General features: G+C 53.7%; 1 pseudogene; it reads right to left on the minus strand.

Annotated features, from left to right (window-relative positions):
• Nucleotides 1–1,042: 1,042 nt before the first annotated feature.
• Nucleotides 1,043–5,640, minus strand: LOC100349380 (coiled-coil domain-containing protein 85C-like; annotated as a pseudogene).
• Between the last annotated feature and the right edge of the window lie 5,358 nt (nucleotides 5,641–10,998).

Consider the following 10,998-nt stretch of genomic DNA (forward strand, 5'->3'; position numbering starts at 1 on the left):
GTCCTCACGTGTCAGTTCCTGCCTTCCCTTCACAGCTGACCCACGGAGCCTCCTTGGCAGTGGCCGACAGCCCTGAGGCTCAGAGGGGAGGTGATGGCACCCGTGACGAGGCCACCAGGCGGCAGGGCACAGCTAGGGCCCGGCCCACCCCAGCAGCCTCTCCATCGGCTCCATGGCTGTGAACACGACCCAGCCCACTAGACCTGTGTCGAACCATGAGCAGGCTGAAGGAAACCATGGAGACCTCAGGGGCCCAGAGACGCTGAGTGACTTGCTGGTCACTCGGCAAATTAAAGCCAGAACCTGCACTCCCACGGCTCTATTCACAGTGACCCAGGGTGTGGCCGGGTCCCTGGGGGAGGCCACAGCTGACCACAGGCCCAGCCGTGGCCCAGTGCTACTTTCCAGAGAGAACGACGCGTGGCTCGGCTCAGAGACTGCATGGGACTGTCCCGGGCTCCAGGCCCATCGTGTAAACCACAGCAAGGGACGAGCCCTGGGCACAGGGCACGGGACGTTACAGAGAGGGCGGCTGTCTTGGGGGCAGGGGGTGAGCAGCAGGGCAGCTGGGCACAGCAGGGGGTCCGAGAAGGGGCCTGAACCCCAGAGCAGCCTGTGGCCAGCCAGGGACTTGGTGAGTTTCCTTGTCCAGGACGTAGGGAGCCCAGTGCTCAGGGAGCCGGGGCAGGTGAAGGCTTGGCGGAGGTGGTGTCATGCGCGCCAGGACCCAGGCTCCAGTGGGGTCGGTCTCTGTGCCAGCAGCGGGGTGGAGGCTTGGTGAGGGCCCCTGTGGAGGGCGGGGCCCAGGAGCCAGGGGCCGTCACAGCAGCAGCAGCAGCAGCCTCGGGCCTCTTGCTAATGTAGCCGGGGCTTGGGGCCCAGAGACAGACAGGTCGGCAGCTTCTCGTCTTGGGATTTGCTGGTGAGTGAGGTGGGAGATGGAGGTTGGCCAGGCCAGGCATGCCGCATGCTATGCACAGTGCGCCCCCAGGTAGGAAGGCTGCGTCTGGGCTCCAGGCGTGCCAGTCCACGGCCGGGGAGGAGCGGCCCTACAAGGGCCCCTTGAACTGGTTGCCAGCCAGGTGCTGCCGGATGGAGGGCTTGGAGCTGGCGGCGTCTCCCAGCTTCCTCCAGACCACGTTGCACATCTCGCGGCCGATGGCCTTCTCCTTCTCGCTCATGTCCTCCTCGCAGCTGTCCTGGAGCTGCCGGTCCAGGTTCTCGTGCACCTCCAGGATCTTCATCGCATGCACAACAGCCTCGGGCTTCTGTCCGGCAGAGCTGTAGCCGGAGGAGGCAGGCGAGGGCAGCTCAGGCACAGGGCAGGCCGGGCCATTCGGCAGGGCGTCCTGGCAGGGCGGCGGCAGGACGGCGAGCTGGGGAGCCTTTCCGCAGTGTCCGGAACTCTCCGGGGCCCGCGGGTGCCGGGAGCTTGTCACCCTCCAGCAGCTTCACCTTGCACTCCCGCTGTCTGACGTAGGTGGACGATGGATCGTGCAAGCCACTGGGGATGCTGCGGTGATGCGGCGGCGCCGAGAGACCGTCCAGGGACCGGCGCGTGACTCCGGCCTTGAGCGCCCGGGAGGCAGCAGCGCGGGTGGGACGTGGTGGTGGCGGTGCTGGTCCGGGCTGCCGCCGCTGCCAGCACCACAGGTGCTGCTCCCGTCGCCCATGTCGCGGGTCCCCGCGCCCGCCGCGCCGCCCGCCAGCGGCCCGCTCAGGCTGGCCTGGCTGTCGATGGAGCTGCGGGAGCCCGCGCCGCCGCTCGCCCAGCAGCCGCACCAGCTCCTCGCGCTCCAGGTTCTCGCGCAGCAGGGCCTCCTGGCGCACCTCGATGCGGGCGGGCCACCTCGTGCCACACGGCGCCGGCGTGCGCCCCTTCTGCCGGTCGTCGTCGAGGAAGCAGCAGAGCTGGCGCAGCTCCTGGTCGTCGTCCTGCAGCCGCCGGTTCACGTCCTGGAGGCCGCGGATCTCCAGCAGGTGCTGCTGCAGCCGCCGGTTCACGTCGCGCATCAGGCAGCCGCGTTCCAGCGTGAGGCCCACCCTCTCGCCCTCGACGCGCCTCGGCCGCGGCGCCAGCTCCTCCTTGCTCCAGGGCAGCAGCTCCTTGTCCAGCACCTGGCTCAGCTCCTCCTCCTCCTCCTCCTCCTCCTCCTCCTCCTCCGCCGCCGCCGCCGCCGCCGCCGCCGCCGGGGCTTCGCCATGGCGGGGCCCTCACCGCGGCATCGCCCTCGCCGGGCCGGCGCTCCCCGCGCCGCGGCTGCGATGGGCCGGTCCGCGCGGGCCGGTGGGCAGCTGGGGGCGCGTGTGGCCCGCTCCGCGCCACCTCCCGTGCCCTCACGCAGCACCCGCTGGGCCGCCGGGGAGCCCGCCTGGGGACTCCGGAGTGGGGACGGCTGCAGCGTCAGCGGCCGCTGAGCCGGGCTCGCCACGCTGGGGAGAAGCGGGTGGAGGCCCGCCCCCGGCCCCGCTCCCGAGCCCCCCTGATTATCTGTAAGACACTAGTTAAAACAAGGAACATGAATATGATGAAATACAATGTAGATTACAAAAATAAGGTAGCTCTACTATGTGACAAAAATAATATACAATACATAATCTCATTAAAATTCTACACGTCTATGATACTTGGGACACATTTAGATATGCAGGATAGATATGCAGATATTTGGCAGTATATAGAACAAAATTCTTCTGGGGACTAGAATTATGGTTATAAAGATGAAGTAGGGAGAAAATTTCAAGTTCTGTACTTGAACTGTAACATTTGTTTTCTTACAGCCAGCAACCGTCACATTCAAAATAAAAGACATTCCTAGAGGCATTTAAAAGGGAACAAAATACCTCTCAAGGCAATAATAACTTTTGAATGGAGTGGAAGTAACCACGCCATTCAAAACCAAAACTTGGCACCTGTGTTGTGGCGTAGCAGGTGAGGCTGCCGCCTGTAATGCTGGTATCCCATGTGGGTGCCGGTTCAAGTCCTGGCAGCTCCACTTCTGGTCCCGCTCCCTTAGGAAATGGCCTAAGTGCTTGGGCCCTGCACCTACGTGGGAAACCTGGAAGAAACTCCTGGCTCCTGGCTTCAGATCAGCTCAGCTCTGGCCGTTGCAGACATCTGGGGAGTGAACCAGTGGATGGAAGACCCCTCTCTCTGTCTCTACCTCCCTCTGGAACTCTGTCTTTCAAATAAATAAAATAAATTTTAACAAAAAAGAAAGGTTGAGGGGCAGCATTTAGTGTAGCAATGAAGATGCTGCTTGGGATGCTCCCCTCTTATATTAGAGCTGGACACCAGCCCTGCAAGAACTTTTTTATTTTTAAGATTTATTTTATTTATTTGAAAGGCAGTTACAGAGAGAGGTAGAGCCAGAGAGAAAGAGAGGTCTTCCAACCACTGGTTCACTCCCCAGATGGCTGCAATGGCCACAACTGTGCAGATCTGAAGCCAGGAGCCAAGAGCCTCCTCTGGATGTCCAATGCTGGTGCAGGGGCCCAAGGACTTGGGCCATCTTCTACTGCTTTCCCAGGCCACAGCAGAGAGCTGGATCAGAAGTGGAGCAGCTGGGACTCGAACTGGTGCCCCTATGGGATGCTGGCCCTGTAGGTGGCAGCTTTACTGGCTATGCCACAGCACTGGCCACAACAAAGGAATTTTTTTTTAAAAAAGTAACTATGCAAGGTAAAATGCACAAATTAGACACAGTTCAGAATGTGCATGTATCAAACACCTTAGCTGGGGAAACTATAAGGCAACAAACAAAACAAAAGCCTTAGGGGAGGCATATTAATAAGTGAAGAATGGTAGTTATTTATACTATTAAGAATGTCTGTTAGGAGCCAGTGTGGTGGTGTCCCGGGAAAGTGACACTGGCATCCTTTATGGGTTCCGATTCATGTCCCAGCTGCTCCATTTTCCATCAAGCTCCCTGTTAATGCACCTGGGAAAGCAGTGGAAGCTGGCCCAAGTGTTTGTCCCTGTGACCTCATGGGAGACCTGGAAGAAACTCCAGGCTCCTGGCTTCAGGCCCTGGGCATTGCAGCCATCTGGGGAATGAAGCAGCAGATGAAAGATTTCTCTCTGTGTGTCTTCCCTTCTTTCTGTAACTATGACTCTCAAAATAAATAAATAAAAAAGAAAGCTTGCTATATTTGTAATAGAACAAAATTACATATGATCTAAATTGCCTAATAAGTTCATAAATAGTGGAATGTCTGCATAATTTAATACTATGCATATAAGTATAAAATACCTGTGTCTGTCTATGTTTATATAGGTCTGGAAAGACAGTCTCCATATATTATTAAATGAAAATGCCAGTTAGAAAGTCACCATTCAGGGGATAATGATGTGCTAAAGCCAGGTAAGCCACTGCCTACAGCGCCAGCATCCCATATGGGTGCTGGTTTGTGTCCTGGCTGCTCCACTTCTCCACTTCTGATCCGGCTCTCTGCTATAGCCTGGGAAAGCAGTGGAAGATGGCCGAAGTCCTTGGGCCCCTGCAATGGTGTGGGAGACCTGGAAGAAGCTCCTGCCTCCTATCTTTGGCCTGGCCCAGCCCTGGCTGTTGCAGCCATTTGGGGAGTGAACCAGTGGATGGAAGACTCTCTCTCTCTCTCTGTAACTCAGCTTTTGGAATAAATAAATAACTCTAACAAAAAAGTTCTTGAATTTGAAAAAAAAGAGCAAAGGCCCTTAGGCTTTTTTTTTTTTTTTTTTTTTTTTTTTTTTGCAGTGATACCCAATTTATTACATCTCAGCGTAAAAAGAGGGCTGGGGAGGGGGCGGCCGCGGGAAGCCGCGCTCTGCATTGTCGCGCCCCAGACCGCGGGGGCTGAGGACGCGCAGGACGCAGGAGGTCTGCGGTTTCGGACAGGGTGGGCGCGGGCGATGCACTTGAACCAGCAGAGGGGCCGGGGCGGGCGGGGGTGAGGGGCTGCGGCGACACTACCGTGGCAGGGTCCCGGGGACGGGATATTGCACTGAGCCAGGTGCGGGGGCGCAGGGGCGCGGGGCGCGGGGAGTTCCCAGCTCGCCCAGGTTGTACAGCACAGGAGTGCGGGCGCCGCCCACCGCTCGTGCTAGCAGCCACGGGGGAGGAGCGAGCGGGGGCTGTCACCAAGGAGTTTGCAGATCTGGGAGTGGGGTCTTCGGGTTGCCTACCAGGAGCCGGGTTCAGCCGCCCCCGACAGAGAAGCCCCGCCTCTAGACGACAGGACCGCCCCTAGACGGCGGACCACGCCCCTCCGGGGAGGCCCCGCCCACGGCGGACCCCGCCCCACCGGCCTAGCTCTGTAGCCTCAGACAAGGTCCCCAGAGGGTCTCAGCGTCTCCCGCCGGGGGCGTCCCTGGACTCGGGGTCTGGACGACGCCAGGCTGCGGACGCGGCTTCCCTGGTCCCTGTGGTCCCTCTGCCCCTGCCCCCGGGGACCTGGCCCAGGCAGGCTGGTGCTGATGGGGCGGGGGCGGGCCAGCAGTGTGGAGATCTCCGTGCGCTCCGCGAGGACCCAGAGCAGCGGGTACGCGGGTCGGCGCTCGGCGGTGGTGGGCGCTGGGGGCTCGGCCGTCCGCGTCCGTCCAGGGGCCGGGCACCGCCTCCGGGCGGCGGCGGGCGCTGGGCTCCGGGTCTGGAAGTGCATAGAAGTTAAAAGTAGATGTCAGCTGCTGGCGTGTCCTCCTCATCCGAGGCCTGGCTGGCGGGCTCCGAGGCGGCCTCCACCCCCGCGGCCGCCTCCTTGGGGACGATGATCTCCACACTGCACGCGGGTTCCACCTGCACGGTGACCTGCTGCGGGTCCTCCTGGGGCCGGCCGTCGTGCCCCAAGGACTGCGTGCGCCGCCTGTACCGCGCGGTTGCTCCGAGGTCTCCGACATCTCCGACGGGGACTGCTCCGAGATGGACAGCGAGGTGGACGACAGGGTCGTGGCGATGGAGGCCGTCGTGGCTTCCTCCAGTCGGCGTGCAGGGCAGGAGGTCGGGCCGGCCTTCGTCCTCCAGCGTGGGGTAGCTGCGGGCCCCCGTAGGTCGTACTGCGCGTCCTCCCACTCGCTGGGGATCTGGCTGGCCGAGAAGGCGGCTGTGGGGCCCAGGGGCTTCACGGCCAGCAATGCGCCGCACCCCTTCTTGGACGGTGAGGACTTGAGGGAGTTCTTCCGGAAGACCGTGTTGCTCATGAACTTGAAGAAGCGCTCGGCGTAGACGCTGGGGCGGTGCACGGAGACGGTGTCCCCGTCGCGGACAGCGCCTTCCAGGTGTGTTCCAGCTTCTTGATGAACCTGTAGGACTGCAGGATGTCCATTATGCCCTTGTGCAGCAGCAGGCGCTTGCCGCGCCCATTCACGGCCGGGATCCCGCCCATCCTGTCCTTGGTCTCCATGGCCTCACCCCCAGCGTTCAAGGACATGGACAAGAGCTGGGGAGAGCTCCCAAGAGGCCAAGCCCAGGAGGGAAGGAGGGGTGGATCAGCTGTGGCCTAATGTAGCTTATTACAACTGCTGCACTTTCATTCAGGGTGACCTGGGAGTTTCTGGAGGATTTTAAGCCAAAAAATGTCACGGTCTGCTGAGACTTTTTAAACAACTTCTCTTTGGCCATGTTGTTGAGACTAGGCGTGGAGGCGCACAGGTAGAAGGAGGGATCCCACAGGGAGGATGGCAGCTTGGAACCCAGGGAAATGGTCAGAACCCAAGCAGCCTCAGGCAGAACTGCAGGATTTCCTGATGGGCAGGGTGCTGGACGTGAGGGAATGAAAGAAGGGCTGAGGACGACTCCAAGTTGGTCAACCTGAGCAACCAGAAGGATGGAGATGCTATTGACACGGTGGGGAACATTCGCAGAGGAAGAACCCAGCGTTCCCTCGGAGATCTGTCCAAGGTCAGATTTCTGATAAACTTTTCAACTGAAGACAACCAACAGGCCATGCAACACACCAGTCTGAGCCCCAGCCGGAGACCTGGGCTCAGATACACATTTGGGACTTGTGAGCACGGAATGGTGTCTGAAATCATGAAACAGATGAGACTGCCGAGTGCTGAGTGTGACTGCAGAGGAGAGGTCAGATCCGGAGTTCTGGGGACCTTCAGCATTAGGAGGCTAGGGAGACCAGCACGTGGGCAGGGGCTGGTGCAGTGGTGGACGTGAGCAAGGGTGATGGTCAACCCAGCAGGGAAGGACTGCGGGTTTCTAAAGCTACATCTGAGCTGTGTGGGAGGACCGAGAACTGGGCATGGGAATAGGTGCTGTGGAGGTCACTGGGGTTCCTGGCAAGAACCACTGATACACATCAGCTGTCTGCTGGTTGAAAAAAAAATACAAAAAGAAGAGTGATAAAATGTTTACTTCATTCCAAGTTCCTTTAAATATGCTACAATACAGTCTATTCATTCAGCAATAATTACATTGAAAAGTCACAGCAAATAAATGAATAAATTGTAACACTGATAGGTAAACACTGGGAATCATTAAACTATTGAAAACTCCCTCAAGTGTCTCAATCTTGTAAGACACAGGATGGTGGTTCCCATTTTCCTGGGTACTGGAAACATGACTTTAAGGTCAAAGACAAGTTCAGACAAAAGACTAGAAGTGGACTGGTGTGGAATAGCAGGTAAAGCCGCCACCTGTGATGCCATCATACCATATGAATGCCGGCTCAAGTTCCAGCTGCTCCACTTCCGATCCAGCTCCCTGCTAATGTGCCTGGGAAAAGGAGCAGAAAATGGCCAAGTGCTTGGGCTCCTTCCACCCACGAGGGAGACCCAGAAGAAGCTCCTGGCTCTTGGCTTTGGCCAGGCCCAGCCCCAGCCATAGTGGCCATCTTAGGAGTGAGCCAGCAGATGGAACCCTCTCTCTTTGTAACTTTGACTTTCAAATAAATAATCTTAAAAAGAAAAAAAAGACTGGAGACCTTGTAGCCCAGGAAGAGATCCTGGTGATAAGGGTCCTCATCCAAAAAATAAATAAATAAATAAAGTAGGAGTCCCACATTAATCTCTTCCTCAACTGGGTTTACAAAGAAAAAAAAATTAAAGCCTAATTCAGAAAGCTCACACCAGGAAAAAGCATTTCCTTGAATCTCCCAGATAACTGGGGGAGGCCGTTTCTTTAAGTTGTTTATGGCTGCACTTTCCTCTTCCCTCAAAGGAAGGCAGTCTGTCCTCCCGAGACCGGGCTTCTCTGCAGGAGAAGTTGCCCCATGTGAAAACCGTACACGTGCCCCAAGACTTCACATCTGAGGCCAAAGAATAAACGATTAAACAAGGGCTTGGTTCTTGCACAATTTCCTATTTGTACCTTACATTCTTATGTGGACACCATGTGTAGATTTTTACATAACAATAATAAACTGTAAAGATGGCTCAGGCTTGGCACAGTTCCCATCTTTCTCCCTAGGATGGCCCCCTGACCCCTACCCATGGACAGAAAGCTGCTTGTACCGCTGTGGGGACTGTGAGTCCCTCTTCTTGGATGGAATAATCCTGTATAACAAATAAATATTTAATATAGAAACAAAACATATTTCTAGCCTTCTACCCTGCCCCCACCGTCAGCACTGTGCTATTCCACACCTCCATGTTTGGCCTCTTTTGCTCCCGTTGCTGGAATGCTCTCACACTTCATCTACCTGGAAAACAGCTACTCCACCTCCAAATCCTGCTCAAACAACCCCACCTCTCCAGGACCTATCCTATCTCTCAGTAAGTGTTCCCTCTACCCAGCAAGCCTGAGTTTACCTGCGCACCTCCTTTCAGACTCACTGTGCGGTACTGATTAATGTATTCTGATTAGACCAATATGCACCTAACTCCCATTCCAGAGGGTGGAGTTACCTATTTTTTGTCTGTGTCTTGAAACTTAGAACAGCACCTTATACTTACTGGGTACCTAATAAATGGTTATTGAACTAAAATGAGTTGACAAATAGAAATATTTAATTAAGAAACTTGAGTTAAGGGAAGGGCTGGCACTGTGGCATAGTAGGCTAAGTCTCCATGTGTGGTGCCAGCATCTCATATGGGCACTGGTTCTTGTTCCGACTGCTCCTCTTCCAATCCAGCACTCTGCTTACGGCCTGAGAAATCAGTGGAAGATGGCCCAAGTCCTTGGGCCCCTGCATACTTGTGGGAGACCTGGAAGAAGCTCCTGGCTCCTGGCTTTGAATAAGCCCAGTTCTGGCCATTGTGGCCATTTGAGGAGTGAACCAGCAGATGCAAGATCTCTCTCTCTCTCTGTCTCTCCCTCTCTCTCTGTATCTCTACCTCTCAAATAAATAAATAAAATCTTTAACAAAAAGAGTTATGGGAACTACTCATTAAATGGCATTTCAGATTTAACAACTTAAAATTATTCTAAGTAAAAACATGTAAATTAAAGTAATAAACAGCTAAGATGTGGCCCCCAGAGTGGAATGCCACATGTGAGGCTTGCTCACTGGGAACCATGTGAGATTTCGGCTAGCCAGGAACAAGTCTCCTATTGTTGCACGTCTGTGGGACAGCACAGCCTAAAATACAATAATAACAATAATAATAATAATAATAAATCCCAGTGGAATACAAGAGACTAAACTGCTCCAAAGACACAGGTCTCTTAAGGAGATGGCCTTCATTTAGCAAATCCACACTTCCCTTCTTTCATTTGTTTTTTTTTTTAACTTTTATTTAATGAATATAAATTTCCAAAGTACAGCTTATGGATTACAATGGCTTCCCCCCCATAACATCCCTCCTACCCGCAACCCTCCCCTTTCCCACTCCCTCTCCCCTTCCATTCACATCAAGATTCATTTTTGATTCTCTTTATATACAGAAGATCAGTTTAGCATACATTAAGTAAAGATTTCAACAGTTTGCTCCCACACAGAAACATAAAGTGAAAAATAATAGATGATTTTTTAAATGATGATGAAATCAGATCAGACCTATTGTCATGTTTAATCCCAGTGAGAGTCAAGTTGGGAATTGATAATTTCTTTTTTTTTCTTTTTTTTTTTTACAGAAGATCAGTTTAGTATACATTAAGTAAAGATTTCAACAGTTTGCACCCCCATAGAAACACGAAGTGAAATATACTGTCTGAGTACTCGTTATAGCCTTAAATCTCAATGTACAGCACATTAAGGACAGAGATCCTACATGAGGAGTAAGTGCACAGTGACTCCTGTTGTTGACTTAACAAATTGACACTCCTGTTTATGGCATCAGTAATCTCCCTATGCTCCAGTCATGAGTTTCCAAGGCTATGGAAGCCTTTTGAGTTCTCCGACTCTTATCTTGTTTAGACAAGGTCATAGTCAAAGTGGAGGTTCTCTCCTCCCTTCAGAGAAAGGTACCTCCTTCTTTGAAGACCTGTTCTTTCCACTGGGATCTCACTCACAGAGATCTTTCATTTAGGTCTTTTTTTTTTTGCCAGAGTGTCTTGGCTTTCCATGCCTGAAATACTCTCATGGGCTTTTCAGCCAGATCCGAATGCCTTTAGGGCTGATTCTGAGGCCAGAGTGCTGTTTAGCACATCTGCCATTCTATGAGTCTGCTGTGTATCTTGCTTCCCATGTTGGATCACTCTCCCCTTTATTTATTCTATCAGTTAGTATTAGCAGGTACTAGACTTGTTTATGTGCTCCCTTTGACTCTTAGTCCTTGCATTATGATCAATTGTGAACTGAAATTGATCACTTGGACTAGTGAGATGGCATTGGTACATGCCACCTTGATGGGATTGAATTGGAGTCCCCTGGTATGTTTCTAACTCTATCATTTGGGGCAAGTCAGCTTGAGCATGCCCCAAATTGTACATCTCTTCCCTCTCTTATTCCCACTCTTATGTTTAACAGGGATCACATTTCAGTTAAATTTCAACACTTAAGAATAACTGTGTATTAATTACAGAATTAAACCAGTCATATTAAGTAGAACAGACAAAAAAACTACTAAGAGGGATAATGTATTAAGTTGTTCATTAACAGTCAGGGCTATGCTGATCAAGTCACCGTTTCTCA

The sequence above is a fragment of the Oryctolagus cuniculus genome, chromosome 21 (genome assembly GCF_964237555.1).
Source record: "Oryctolagus cuniculus chromosome 21, mOryCun1.1, whole genome shotgun sequence".
In the NCBI taxonomy this organism is placed as follows: domain Eukaryota; kingdom Metazoa; phylum Chordata; class Mammalia; order Lagomorpha; family Leporidae; genus Oryctolagus; species Oryctolagus cuniculus.